General features: G+C 38.9%; 1 protein-coding gene across 5 annotated transcripts in view; it reads right to left on the bottom strand.

Moving 5' to 3' along the window:
• Window positions 1-13,841, bottom strand: part of LOC137258054 (beta-1,4-galactosyltransferase 3-like) — a 36,859-nt gene extending 23,018 nt beyond the window's left edge. Inside the window, exon 1 of one of the 5 annotated variants that reach the window (XM_067795598.1) lies at window positions 13,637-13,841. The gene's annotated coding sequence lies outside the window, so the exon portion shown is untranslated. Of the gene's footprint in view, window positions 1-3,994; window positions 4,053-4,528; window positions 4,728-13,636 lie in introns of those variants that run through there. The other 4 variants (XM_067795601.1, XM_067795599.1, XM_067795603.1 and 1 more) reach the window with 4 other exon arrangements.
• Window positions 13,842-14,266: the final 425 nt, after the last annotated feature.

The following is a 14,266-nucleotide window of genomic DNA, read 5'->3' on the forward strand; positions in this document are numbered from 1 at the left end:
AGCAAAAAAAAATAATAAATAAATAAAATAAATAACAGTTATTTCCACAAAGGCATGAGGTCATTAACATTCGGGAAATAAGTCTGCACAAGTTGCATTAAATTAGTAACTGTAGTCTAGAAAAATATGAATCTTTTTGAAAACAGTATGTATTTATGAACAGAGTCAATAATAAGTTGATTAATTCTGTTGCTTGAAGTTTGATTACCTTGAAGAACTGAATTTAAGTCAAAGAGACTTTGTAGAAAAAAATTGATCTGATCTTATTAAGTAATAATAAGAGCAAGAAAAGAAGTAATTGAGAGAGTCTTCCCATGGATACCCACATGCACAATTTGGAGTATCTGAAATATGTCTATCAAAGCGATGAGGGTTCACATGTTATATTACCCATAGACAGTATTGTTAGCTTAACTACGAAAAACAGATTGTGCATTATCGATCCAATACGAAGTTATTCAAACCATTTATGAATGCAACATGTGTTTGCGAAAGTAAAAGCTGGCATATTGTGATCTCCTATAAAATCTTGTGCTAATTTACCAGTGCTGGCACATGCCAACTGTGATATGGTTCGAAATTTGCTAACTTACCACTCCTGGCATGTGTTCACTGTGATTTCATATGGCATTTGCTAACTTACAAGTGTTAGCATGTGTCCAGTGTTATCTAACATGACATCATGTGCTAATGTACCAGCAGTAACAACACATTGTGATCTCATAAGACATTTGCTAACTTACCAGTGTGTTCTCTGTGATCTCATGACATTTGCTAACTGACCAGTGCTGACATGTGTCCACTGTTACCTAATATATCATCATAAGCTAACTCACCAGCAATAACATGTTCATTGTGATCTCATATGACATCATGTGCTAACTTACCAGTGTTGACATGTGTCCTCTGTGATCTCATGTGACATCATGTGCTAACTTACCAGTGTTGACATGTGTCCTTTGTGATCTCATGTGACATCATGTGCTAACTTACCAGTGTTGGCATGTGTCCTTTGTGATCTCATATGACATCATGTGCTAACTTACCAGTGTTGACATGTGTCCTCTGTGATCTCATGTGACATCATGTGCTAACTTACCAGTGTTGACATGTGTCCTTTGTGATCTCATATGACATCATGTGCTAACTTACCAGTGTTGACATGTGTCCTTTGTGATCTCATATGACATCATGTGCTAACTTACCAGTGTTGACATGTGTCCTCTGTGATCTCATGTGACATCATGTGCTAACTTACCAGTGTTGACATGTGTCCTTTGTGATCTCATGTGACATCATGTGCTAACTTACCAGTGTTGGCATGTGTCCTTTGTGATCTCATGTGACATCATGTGCTAACTTACCAGTGTTGACATGTGTCCTTTGTGATCTCATGTGACATCATGTGCTAACTTACCAGTGTTGACATGTGTCCTTTGTGATCTCATGTGACATTCCAATGCTTCAAAAATGTGTTTAGAAGCTTCTTGCCACAGGGCAGGTGACAACAGGAAAGTTGCTTGTCCTGACTTATTTTCCACTTGCCTTTATTTTATGACAATGTTTGGAGTTAATGTTTACTGGGCTATTTATCGAAGAGTGATAAATTTCAAAGAAGGATATTTCTACTTTATTATTAATGCGAAATTTCATAGCTAAACTATCAGCAGATACGACATGAAATCCAAGTTTATTTGCATTTTGAAACCGTGAGTAGAAATTATATAGTAGCCCACAGACAAGTAAGATGCCAACATTTGATTGTTAAAAGTGAAACTGATTTGTCCCAGGCATCAGGTGACTGGACTTTTTAACTTCTGCATCATGTGCTAAGTTACCAGTGCTGACATGTCTTTATTGTGGTCTCGCATGTGCGAACTGAAAACGGGTAGCTTCGGAACTGCTTTGCCTGGTCAAGTATATGTACATTAGTACAGTACTGCATTAATAAGACTAATATATGAACGACAACTTCTTTTTATTGTCTAACACGACGTTTCTGGGCTATTTCTGGAGCCTTCATCACCATCATCATCATCATCAATAAAAATAGGTTGTCATCCATACACACGTCTTATTATATTCACCAACTTCTAAACGCCTCTCAAGAATCTACAATATTGCAGCTGATTACAAAATACATGCTTGATATGAAATACAATAGCTTCAGTATGGCTGAACATTGCTCAATAAAACACTTCCTTATCACAGTGATTACCTACCATATGCCGATTTCACACATATACGAGGTTATTGAAACTCAGGGCCTTCTCTTAGCGCTAAGATGGTCGTAAGTTGATGTTGATGTATGGCACTTATGAATACATTAGCGCTAAGAGAGCTTGGAAAATCTAGGCCCAGGAACAGTGATATGGTGCTGACAAAATGAGGAGCCAAGGTGTCAAAAAGAGAGATTCAAATCCACATCCACATCCACTTGATCCTGCACAGTTCACAGTCGTAGCTAACATAGAATGATTGTGCTTGTATGTGGCTGCTTTTCACTGTTTGTAAGTACATGGAAATAAATGATTAGTCTAATTAAAACATAAACTTCAGTATGATAAAGAAATTTCAGGTAAAGTATAAATAGGATATACCTTTGATGTCAACATTCATGATGCTTAAAATGTACCCATTGAATGGTTACCAGACAAATATCCATAGGAGTTAGTGAGTGAGTTTAGTTTACGCACTTAGCAATATTCCAGCTATATGGCGTCAGTCTATTAATCATCAAGTCTAGACCAGACAATCCAGTGATTAACGGCATGAGCATCAATTTGCTCAATTGGGAACCGATGATGTGTCAACCATGTCAGCGAGCCTGACCACCCAACCCCGTTAGACGCCGTTAGACAAGCATAGTCGCCTTTTATAGCAAACATGGGTTGTTGGAGGCCTACTACATCACTAAGTATTGTCTACAATCACTAACACAGGCTGAGTTCTCTAAATTTTAAACTCATTCCGAATCTCTGCCAGGTGGAATCTCTGCTTGTATTAGTCACAAAACACTAATTCGTTCAAAAACATCCTGCCTCAAATTCCTTAAAACGAACTCCTACCTCAAATAAATGCAGGGTCCAAAATTACATTCACTGCTCACATGTAAGGGCTTTCCTAAATGCATAGATTTCGAGCATGTGTAAATTTTGCGGGTAAAAAATTACGGCACGCTGCGCATTTTGAAAATGAGATCTTTGTCCATGCCGTGTTAACAGAACCACACTTCCTTTGAACTACTGTCATGCAATTTGTGTGTCGGGTACATAGATCCAATGTGACGGCTACATTCGGAAAGTATGCTACATCGCCGCCTCGTTGTTGAAACAAGGAAGTGCATTCAACCTGTAGGGTACATTGATGCATTCATAAAACAAAAAATGTAACTGAATACAAATATTGTAGATTTATTGTGACATGTTATACTGTTTAAACTTACCAAGTACTCGTTTCGCAATTCCATTTGACTTTCATACCTTCAACATCCCCTACGAACCACGTCGCTCTGTAGGTCAAGGTGAATACAAAGGGACATCACTCTAACGGTGACAATTACTTCGTTTGTCTCATTAACAGAATAATGGCAAATTGGTTGAAGTTCGGACCTAATCTAGCAGTAGACAGGATTTTAACTATGTACGTTTTTTAAGATTTTTTAAGTTTAGAAAAGTATAACGTGTTATTAAACATACCTAAGAACAAATGTACATAACACCCGTCTGAAGGACGTTGCGCAAGGTCATAATGACACTTTGATTTGCTTTCACGGGGAAAACACGAACAGCACAGGTCGGTGAGTCGGTGATCAAAACTCATTAGCCACAGGCGATGATTCATTTATTCTAACGTTATATACACATGCATATTGTTCCAGGCTACATAATTACTTCGCATTTGCAGTGTCGAATATATAATATGAATGTCCCTTGCAGAGTGTAGAATGGCCCTGAGGCCCCCTATCCCCATTCCCCCATGCAAGTAATCTTACCTTAGTTGTCGTTGTTCAGCCTAGACGTTCTTCTCAGAGAGAAAAGGTTTTAACTGCTAATGCAACGAACTGTGACAGGCGTTTTACAGCGATAGTCTTTCGTGTTTATGACCTCAAATAAAGTTGCTTGAGGGACAATTGAATGTCATGAACTTAATGAAGGAAATATGGAGAAGATCTATGAAGGCAGAGATAAGGTCACGGGTGGGCCTGGGAACAGGTTCAGCAATGTGTCCACGATAGACAGAATTAGTAGACATGTCAATGGCCTTATGTGCTAACAGCACGAAAAGGATTAGGAAGTAATGAAGAAAATTAATCGGCAATAATTGGTCCATGAAAGACAATCAAATGAAATTAATTAGGCAAAAGAATGAGATTAGTCTACGGCACTCATTTAATATAGGACTAAGAAAATATATTTCCGCTGCATAAACATATAAAATTACTGAAGTAACTTTTGTGTCCTCGTTTCTATAATCGACGCGACAGACATTTAATACAGAACTGAGGAAATTATTTATCAGTAGTTACCTTTTGTGTCATACGTCGTTTCTGTCATCGTCGTGTTTGATAGACAAACCAACCATGGTTTTCCTTCTAGTGGCAACAGCGCCGTGTGTTGCTGCCACAAATACAGTAAAAACTGTCGAACCCTGAGTTCTCGAAATGCCGATATCTCGAAACTAATCTCTATTCCGACCATATAACTATATCATCGACACAGTCGACTGCCTTTCGTGAATGGCGGAAAAATACGTCCATTTGTGATATGTGTCGCATTCATAAATGTCGGGAATAAATTCGAATTGTTACGGATGAATAATACACTTTCTGTTACTCACTCAAGCTAACAATGCTGTCTATTTTCATAAATATTTTATACAAAGCGTTTAACGAACTTGAGAGAGCGAGATAAAGTACCATCCACTCGTCATATTCACACACGTGTGTATTAATTTTGTCAAAATATCTTTCGCAAACACATGTTGCATTCATAAATAGGAGGCATAAATTCTTTTTAGCTTGATCACACATAATCTGTTTGTTTGGTTTTTTTTCATTGTTTAAGTATCTGTCTATGTTTGATAAAATATGTTAATGAAAATGTTTGGAGACTTTATTGGCACGTTTGGTTGTGGTCAGCTTACTACATAATGACGACAGAGAGCGACTGAGTGAGCATGAGCTTACGAAATTTTAGCAGTATTCCAGCACTGTATCTGAGGGATACCTACATTGTACCCATGTGGAGAATCGAACACGGGACTTCGGCGTGACGAGCGAACACTATAACCACTAGGCTATGTCACTGCTCCTCCCAAAATTAGAACATCATCGTGAACTTAGAATCGGAGTCAGTAGGAAAGAAAAAAAATCCAAACATGTTGTTACAAATTTTGATTTCATAGATTTGTATCTGAGGGCTAGCTTACAGGTTTATCAGTCACGCATATCGAATCACGTATACAAATGGTACGTATACAAAAAATGCGTATCAAATAGACAACGGAATATTACTCAGAAAGGCCGTAATTGTCAATATCGTCGTCCAGCTAAACTCTCTAAATCTTTCCACAGGGTCCCACCAAAGTTGACAATAACATCTTTATTGCCATTTTAATCGGAATTACGTAATACCTGGAAACGGTTTGTTTGTCTATTTGTTTAATTGTCTAATTTTATCACATCACCCAGCAATAGTCAAGCTATGTGATGACAGTATGTAAATAATCAACTCTAGTCCAGTGGTCAACAGCATGAGCATCAGGGTAGTTTGATCCCCGGCCAATCGATATCGAAAATACATATAAAATCTTAATAATATTCATGTTTAAACAGTGCATGCGTCACAATTATGTGAGTAGGAAAATCCCAAAGTTGGTGTTTTTGTAATAGGTGAGTTTAGTTTTACGCCGCTTTTAGCAACATTCCAGCAATATTACGGCGGGTGGCATCAGAAATGGGCTTCATACATTTTACCCATGCATGAGGAGAATCGAATATGGTCTCCCCCAGATTAAGGCCAGAACACAAAATCAGCCATCTAGTTGGGCCACCCGGTGCTTGATCATGTCTCTGGGGTGTGGGTTCAAATCCCGGATGGGAATCCACCAGTCAATTGTGCATGTCATATTGACCAATTTCTAGATGCCATTCGTGAAGCGTAATACTGACGTTCTGAGACATACACACACTGCTTGTTTCAGAAACAATAGAAACGTAAAATGAGGCAAAAATGACGTCGCTCAATTAGGGCCTAGTTTTCATAATAGAAATAAACTATTTCTAAATGGAAACTTTGCCCCAAGGTCAAGCGTATTTTCCTTTACTCAAAAAAATATGAAAAATCGGTTCCTGGTTTTCAAGAAACACAACAGTGTCACTGCATGTTTAGTGAGTGAGTGCGTTTAATATATATATATAACAATGCTTTTAATATTCCAGCTATATCACCACGTGCACGGTATCGGCAATTGTATTAGGAACATGAACAATCGATTTTCATTTACACATATTATTTCCGTCACCCAATTCCAGAGCGAACGGGATACGCTACAGAAGTACTGCCAGGTCGGGCAATATTTGATGATCAGAAGGACAACAGATGGTAGATTTGTAATATTTTGGAATGAGGCTTTCACGCAGAGACAGTGTGTCAAGTATCTGTGTCCACGTATACGCTGAGACAGATAATAATATGCAGACCTTTGTTCAAAGTTCACGTGCACTTGATTATTGTTGTGTTAACGTTAAATAACCTTGGCTGTCATTTAATCTATTTGAATCGCATATCATTTATATCGTTAACACGTTTGTGGTAGCAAACCCGCTAATTAAAATCTTATTTTGCTACCTGGAAAAAACACAGCAGCAATATCTTGCTACTTGTTATTATTTAGTGAAACTGCTTACATTCACCAATGAGTCATTCAAAGGATAGATCCCCACTTGTGCACTTTCACTTGTAAATTTACAGATACTGGTATATCACTTTCCCCCAAAGTGTTGGTCACTAGTAATTGCGACAGTGAACATTCAACTCAGTGTGCATGCGCATCAGTGAAAGAGTGAGGTAGGTTTTACGCCGCACTCGGTGGTCTGTAAATGATCGAGTCTGGACCACACAATCCTGTGATCAACAGCTTGAGCAACGATCGGCGCAATTGGGAACCGATGACATGTGTCAACCAAGTCAGCGAGCTTGACCACCCGATCCCGTTAGTCGCCTTTTACGACAAGCATAGTCGCATTTTATGGCAAGCATGGGTTACTATTCTACCTCGGACCTTCTCTGGTAGTTTTTGTAAAAGATTGTTATAATTGAATAACATAGGAGGACGTGCAGTTACTGTGGACTCATCAAGTCACTTCTCGATATTCTAGCCTCACATTTACCTAGTTGCATAATACTATAGTATGGTTAACATTAAGAGTGAGTGAGTGAGTGAGTTTAGATTCAAAGTCACATCGGCTATATTTCAGCCATATCGTGACTAAAACTAGTTCTATGTCATAAGGTAGACATATATTTTATAAAATATTGTCAACCAAGGACACTAGAGTATCACAGATTGAGTTAAAACTAGCTAGCAGACATCTTAAAAACTGAGAAAAATCATTTTGGACAAAACAATGTTAAAATGAGTTACTTATCGCCAACAGCTGAGGATAGATCACCACACCAGAGTCCAATGAAATTTCTATCGTTTGAGCTGTGTGAATTAGATAGAAATTGATTTCTCTTCTTGGACAAACCAGATAAAAGGGGAGGTAATGCATGGTCTAGAGGGCGCTGTCAGATATGTCAGATGTGACGTCATAGGGAGGTAAGTTCATTCTCGGCAGCGACGACCAGTACTGAACATACTGATTTGTTACATTTGAAATAAGCGTTTTGTTTATTGAGATGGTGCAAGCAGGGCTTTATATAAATATTACCAAAATCGAGATGTGAACACTGCTGCAGTATTGTCATACCTACCTCCTAGGATGAAAAGATGTTACAGTAGCATCTGATATTTTACACTGATAATATGATTACTTTTACTTTTAGATGCAAACGTAGAAGCTGCCTTGCAGAAAAGCCGTGGAGTTTAATGTGATTGACAGCTTGTAAGCTTGGAACAAGTCGAGGAGTTCTAGGCTTATATCATCACTGATGTCATGTGTTGTACCATGTACAACTGTAATAAACGCCTCGGTTAGTGTCGCAGGGGACTTACAAAGATGTTTGTTCTTTCATCTGGTTTGTGGTGGTGGCGGAAGGAGACTAGGGATTGACAGTGCCTTTGCTACCTGCATGGTTGGATTTACACCATCTACTCAGCCACTGCCTGTTGTAGGACAATCTAGCCGAAAATTAAAATAACAAATACGCTACAGTTAAAAATTTGGCATGTTTGAATTTTTCCTTGAAAGTTTTGGGGTCTTACGTACCCTCTCAGGGGGACAATAATCTTACAGTACTTTAACCCCCTTTGAAGGTACGGCCACAGACAACCAAAGTTACTAATCAAAACTACCAGTCATATTAAAACACATCTATCTACAGAATATATTTATCAAATTTCAGTAGTTACATCAATTTATTTTAAAAAAACCCCAAGAATTAAGTGATAATTAACAGTATTAAAAAGATCCTTAACAGAGTTAACATTAAGAAGCTGAATAAACTTAAACATTGTTTAAACATTATAATAATATGGTTTAATATACATTCTTCTATAAGCACCATGTTATGTACTTTTTAATATAAAACGCAACTTATCTCCAGGATCATATTTGCACAAAAAACAAAAACGCTGATCATGCTAATCGTAAATGTTTTTTTTGTGCAAATATGACCCTGGAGAGACAGCTAAATTATGGGAGCTGAGTCGGAGGTTTGATCAATCCTTCCTACAGAGATAAGCAAAAGATTCATGCAAATAATACCGAAGCAAGTATTGACTGATAACAAATTCATAAATTACACATTTCCACGAGTTTGACAACTGACTAAACATAATATGCCTAGCCTGATCATTTATTCCTTGCTCAATAACAGCTGACATGAGATATTGCTTGAAGGCGGCCAGGTAGCCCAGTGGTCAAAGCGTTCTCTCATCACGGGTTGGATTCCTCACACAGGCAAAATGCGTGAATCCCATTTGGTGTACCCGTTGTGATATGGCTGGAATGTTGCTTAGAGGGGAGTAAAACCCAGCTCACTCACTCTATTGCTTGGAGTTCATTATACTGACACCTGTGCTTGACAAAATACATTTAACCTGATACACCCAATTCTTTACACTACTGGTACACAACTCATCATACAAATACTAATAACAACCCCCTAAAATACTATCAACCGGCGCAAGACGCTTACACCAATATTTAATCATATTAACCAATATTGCCTCTGAAATAATAGCGGCTAACGATGCACTAACCATAGAATTACACGTTGATCCCTTAATCCTGAGAACCTTTTACAAAAAGTCCAAATGCAACCTTTGAAAGTTCGAACCTATTTTGTACCCTAATATCTCTACGTAATGAGATAACATACTGCCGAAGTAACAATCCAAGGCAAATAAAAGATTGTTTCAGGATTAAAAGAAATAGAGCGCGACCTGACATATTTATACATGGAAAAAGGACCTTTCTATCTTGATCAGACACCTGCATCTAAGCCTTGGAAATTCGGTTATTGTAACTAAAAACTCTTTCTAAATGGTAAATGTATCTACGAAACTACCTCTGTAACACCAGTGTTCTGAAGAATAACCACGTATTCTAAAAACAACAACATTATGTGTGTTTTAGCAGTATTCACGGACGATTTGAATAAACCGACAGGAATTTAAGGTGAACGGGATAGGCAAGGTTTGTCCTCAATGTGCCCACATATGAATGTTTGGGTAAGGGGTCACTAGATTGTGGTCTGATTGACTATGGTCTGATCTTACTTGTTTCGCTGCTAAACACTTCTCACTAGAAGGGAAATAAGGCCATTTGGGGGAAATCATTGTATTTATAAACTGTGAACTGTTTTAATAGGGCTTGATGTAATAATTAATTGGAAATAAAACAAATAAACTTCTGACATTTAATCATAGCTTATCATTTTGACATAAATAACTCATCTGAATCACAAACGATCAATTTTAGTTACAATGCTAATACTAAAACTGGCCAAAATTAAGTGTTAGATGGTTTCCCATTCAGAGTTTAGTATAGACGTAATATTATTGCAACATGGCTATGGTGGAAAAACAAAACAAAAAAGAACAAAGAAAAAAACCCTGCAAGGCCAGAGTTACCATTCGCGGGGGTATTCGAGCATCGCCTCTTCCTCAACACACTCACACTTCACAGGAGAACTTGGTAGCAGTCCAAGACGTCGTGCATTAGTTGAAGGCCAGAGTTTGACTGCAGAGACGTACCTTCTTTGTTAAAGACTATACCTTAATGGACCTTGGTTAACTAATTGGTCACAGCCTGGTGGACTTAGACCCTACAAGTAAATGTGGGGAAGGTGAGGTGTCCCCATAGGCAATGAGCATCGGATTAACTTTGTGTGACTTAGCTCTGTGAGTAGACTAATGCTTTTTCTCTGAAATTATGTAAATTTGATGGCAACAAATAATATCATTTAATCTGAAAAGGAGACCCAATAAAGGCGAAATGAATCTAAACTTGTTTCATTCAGGGCTTTAGCTTTGCAGGGAGGCCAAGGCAGTAGGGACTATGTTGTTCAAGGGCAGTGGGGCATGGTGACGATGTGACCAATCCCCTTACTCACTAAATTGAAGGACGGGTGGGTAGCCTAATGCGCTATGCTGAAGACCTATGTTAGATTCCCCACCCACGAGGGTACAGTCTGTGAAGTCTGTGTCTGGTGTTCGAAGCTGTGACATTGCTGAATATTGCTAAAGCGATGTAAAACCATACACACTTCCTTGAACATACTGCAGTTCTGCTTCGCTGCATAATATTGGACTGAGCCTTTCCAATACCTGATGCTGATAATGGGTGAATGAGTGAGTTTAGTTTTACGCCACACTCAGCAATATTCCAGCAAATAATCGATTCCGGGCCAGACAATCCAGTGATCAACAGCGTGAGCATCGACCGGCGCCATTGTGAACCGATTATATGTGTCAGCAAAGTCAGCGAGCCTCACCACCCGATCCCGTTGGTCGCCTCTTAGGACAATCCCAGTCGCCTTTTATGGCCTATTCTGCCATGGATCTTTACGTGACGCTGATTCTGGAATCTCTCTGGTATCAAAAATTCTTCATGACAGAAAGCAACACTGGAACATTCAAGGAATTAATGTTCGGATATGTTTTTCCAAATCTCCTAATATTGAGTGTAATCTCGACTGTACTATAATTTTCGTGATACCAATCGGCAGATCGATAAGCGGGGAACCGGATCGGGTTACCAAGGATTATGCAATAAAGATCTGAAGCCATATTTTTATTGCTATTGTTGATTACTGTGTTCAGGGCTTGAAAGGGTGACGCTTATCGGTCAGCGTCATCTTATCTCGGTAGTAGTATTAGTAGTAATGGTTGAGTGCAGCGTTATATAGCCTGGCTTTCAGACCCTGAAACAAATAAATCCAAAAAGGCCATGCAAGTCTTGAATATGTACAGATAACTGGAGAGACGATATCATATAGAGAACCGAAGATAGACGTCATCATACAGAGAGCTGGAGAGGCAAGAGCATACAGAGGCGTGGAGAGACGTGGATAGGGAAATGGACAGACGTGATCATACAGAGAACTGGAGAGACAGGATCATACAGAGAACAGGAGAGATGTGATCATACAGAGAGTTGGAGAGACGTGATCACAGTAAACTGGACAGACGTGATCAATACAGGGAACTGGACAGACGTGATCATACAGAGAACTGGAGAGACAGGATCATACAGCGAACAGGACAGACGGGATCAGACAAAGAACTGGCGAGATGGGACATACAGAGACCCGAAAAGAGATGTGATCACACAGAGAGCTAGATAATCATTTGGGGCTATACAATGAATATTAAACAAACGAGGTATCATACCAGTTTCTACATGTGGGTTGCGGGCAAGAGAAGGGACGATGGGCGAGCTGGCTATAGCTATTAATCTAGCAAGCTTGGAGGTGCCGTGATCGAGCCCACCTGTGACCGGGTGTAAAAATCCTTTGAAAGTGGGCATTCGTCATTTCTTGCCCAAGGACGATAAATCATCGTCTGCAAGTACAGTAGGACCTAGGTCAAATCCATGTGACCAAAGACAGTAAAGGGACAGAGAAGGAGTGAACAGCAGTATGAAAGAATGCTGCCATCTTGTAATGGATCGTGCTACCTGTTTTTAAACCAGGTACCAAGTACTTGTTTGTTGCTAAACACGTTCATTTCGAAAACTGGTTACATATAAGGGCTTATTTTACGGAAATAAATATGTTTGAATTAAACTCATAGAGCTCGATGGGTGTCACACGTGTAATCTTACTTATTGCCACCTTAATCCATTACGCCGACCAGTGTATGCAGATTAGTATCTGTCGGGGTCTTGCTAATCAGACAAGAAAACAGGACATGTGTTCAGCTGTCACACCTCCTCTATCACAAGTGACAAAATGCCTGACATGTTAGTTTTATATATTCACATATATGCGGCGTCATTTAGCTCTGCTCACAAGTTCCACTTTCGCGCTTGTTAATAAGAACATGTTGGCCTGGTATTTGAATCATAAAATTTATCTCACCCAAAACCACGTATACACTGAGTAGTTACAGAAAATAGTCTCTGTTTCAAAGAATATCTTTTCATGTTTCCAGTTACCTGAATCCCGTGATCACACGCTATGTTCATGTATCAGAAACAGTAACACAGGTGTAACGGTACACATATTACTGTTCTAAAAATACTCAACTCTTGTAAACATACTCTTCGGAGCAACTAATCATGATATTCATTATAGCTCAGTATCAGTAGTTGACAATATGGAAGTCTCTTAAACGTATCAGCTATCTGGGACGACATGAAATCAATCCCTGACTGCTTTGCGTGTCAAAGTAATGGATAGCGCTGGCGACACAAACAGATGGCATTAGGTAAATGGGAACAGGAAAAAAAAACACCAACAGACGTTAAACATTAATGCATTGTTAAGTGATCGTGTAACACAGCTATGCGAAATCTTTATACAGTGACATGCCCAATGCGTGTATGTGTAATACTGATACAGGTAACAGTACTTCTCTAATGCTAATACTGCTAGGAGATTAGTCTCTGTAAACACCTTTCCCTCCGTGTATGAACACTTTGTCTCTGTATCGCTGGGACTTTATACAAACTAGTCTATGTCATACTCCAAACTCTCGGGTTAGTCCTATCTGAATGTCATAGTCCAAAATGAGGCCAGACTAATTCTGTAATCTCTCTCTCTCCTCCCCCCTCTCTCTCTGTCTATCTATCTATCTATCTATCTCAAATTTGAACAAACTGGGAAAGATGAGTTGGATCGCCTTTCAAAAGACGTTATAGGACAAAAATGATTCCTGCTCGTGCCTCTATTACCTCAACGTGTACATGTGTGCAGGGCTTTCCAATATGAACTCTCCTCGAATTATGAGAAATGTCACATACCTCTCTTGCAGCCGGTTGCGTGTGGAGAATGAAATTCTGAGCCCCTGTAAGTGGCTTTTGTTAGCGTGAGAGCATATCGTACACCTCACTGATAACAATACCAACAAAGTCCACAGTATTCATGAGGTCATTGTATTGATTACCGTCAGTTGTAAGCGTACCTTAGCTTTAATGCGATAGGGCATGGAGACTTAGAAGCGGAAGTGGACGACATTTCTTCGAGACAAAAGCGACAAAAACTCTTTCAGTAATCACACGAAATATAACCTAGACCAATCCACTTTACGATTATATAATCTTTAGAAGTTGTATTACCTGTAGGTGCTGTTAAAAGTACCGCTATAAATACGTGAGTTTGTGTGCTTAGTTTTTGTGTGTTCTACGCTTGTGTTTGTGTGTGTGTTATGCTTGTGTTTGTGTTTGTGTGTTCTATGCGTTTGTTTGTGTGTTTTGTGTTTTTGTGTTTCATGCTTTTATGGTTGTGTTTGTGTTTGCATTTTGTATTAATTTTGTGTTTTTCGTTGTGTTGGTGTTTGTGTTGTTGGTTTTATGCTTGTGTTTGCGTGTTTTGTGTTTGTATCTCTGTGTTTGTGTGGTTGTATTTGTTTGTTTGTGTCTTTTGGTTTCGTG

This window comes from Haliotis asinina, chromosome 12, assembly GCF_037392515.1.
Source record: "Haliotis asinina isolate JCU_RB_2024 chromosome 12, JCU_Hal_asi_v2, whole genome shotgun sequence".
Lineage (NCBI taxonomy): Eukaryota > Metazoa > Mollusca > Gastropoda > Lepetellida > Haliotidae > Haliotis > Haliotis asinina.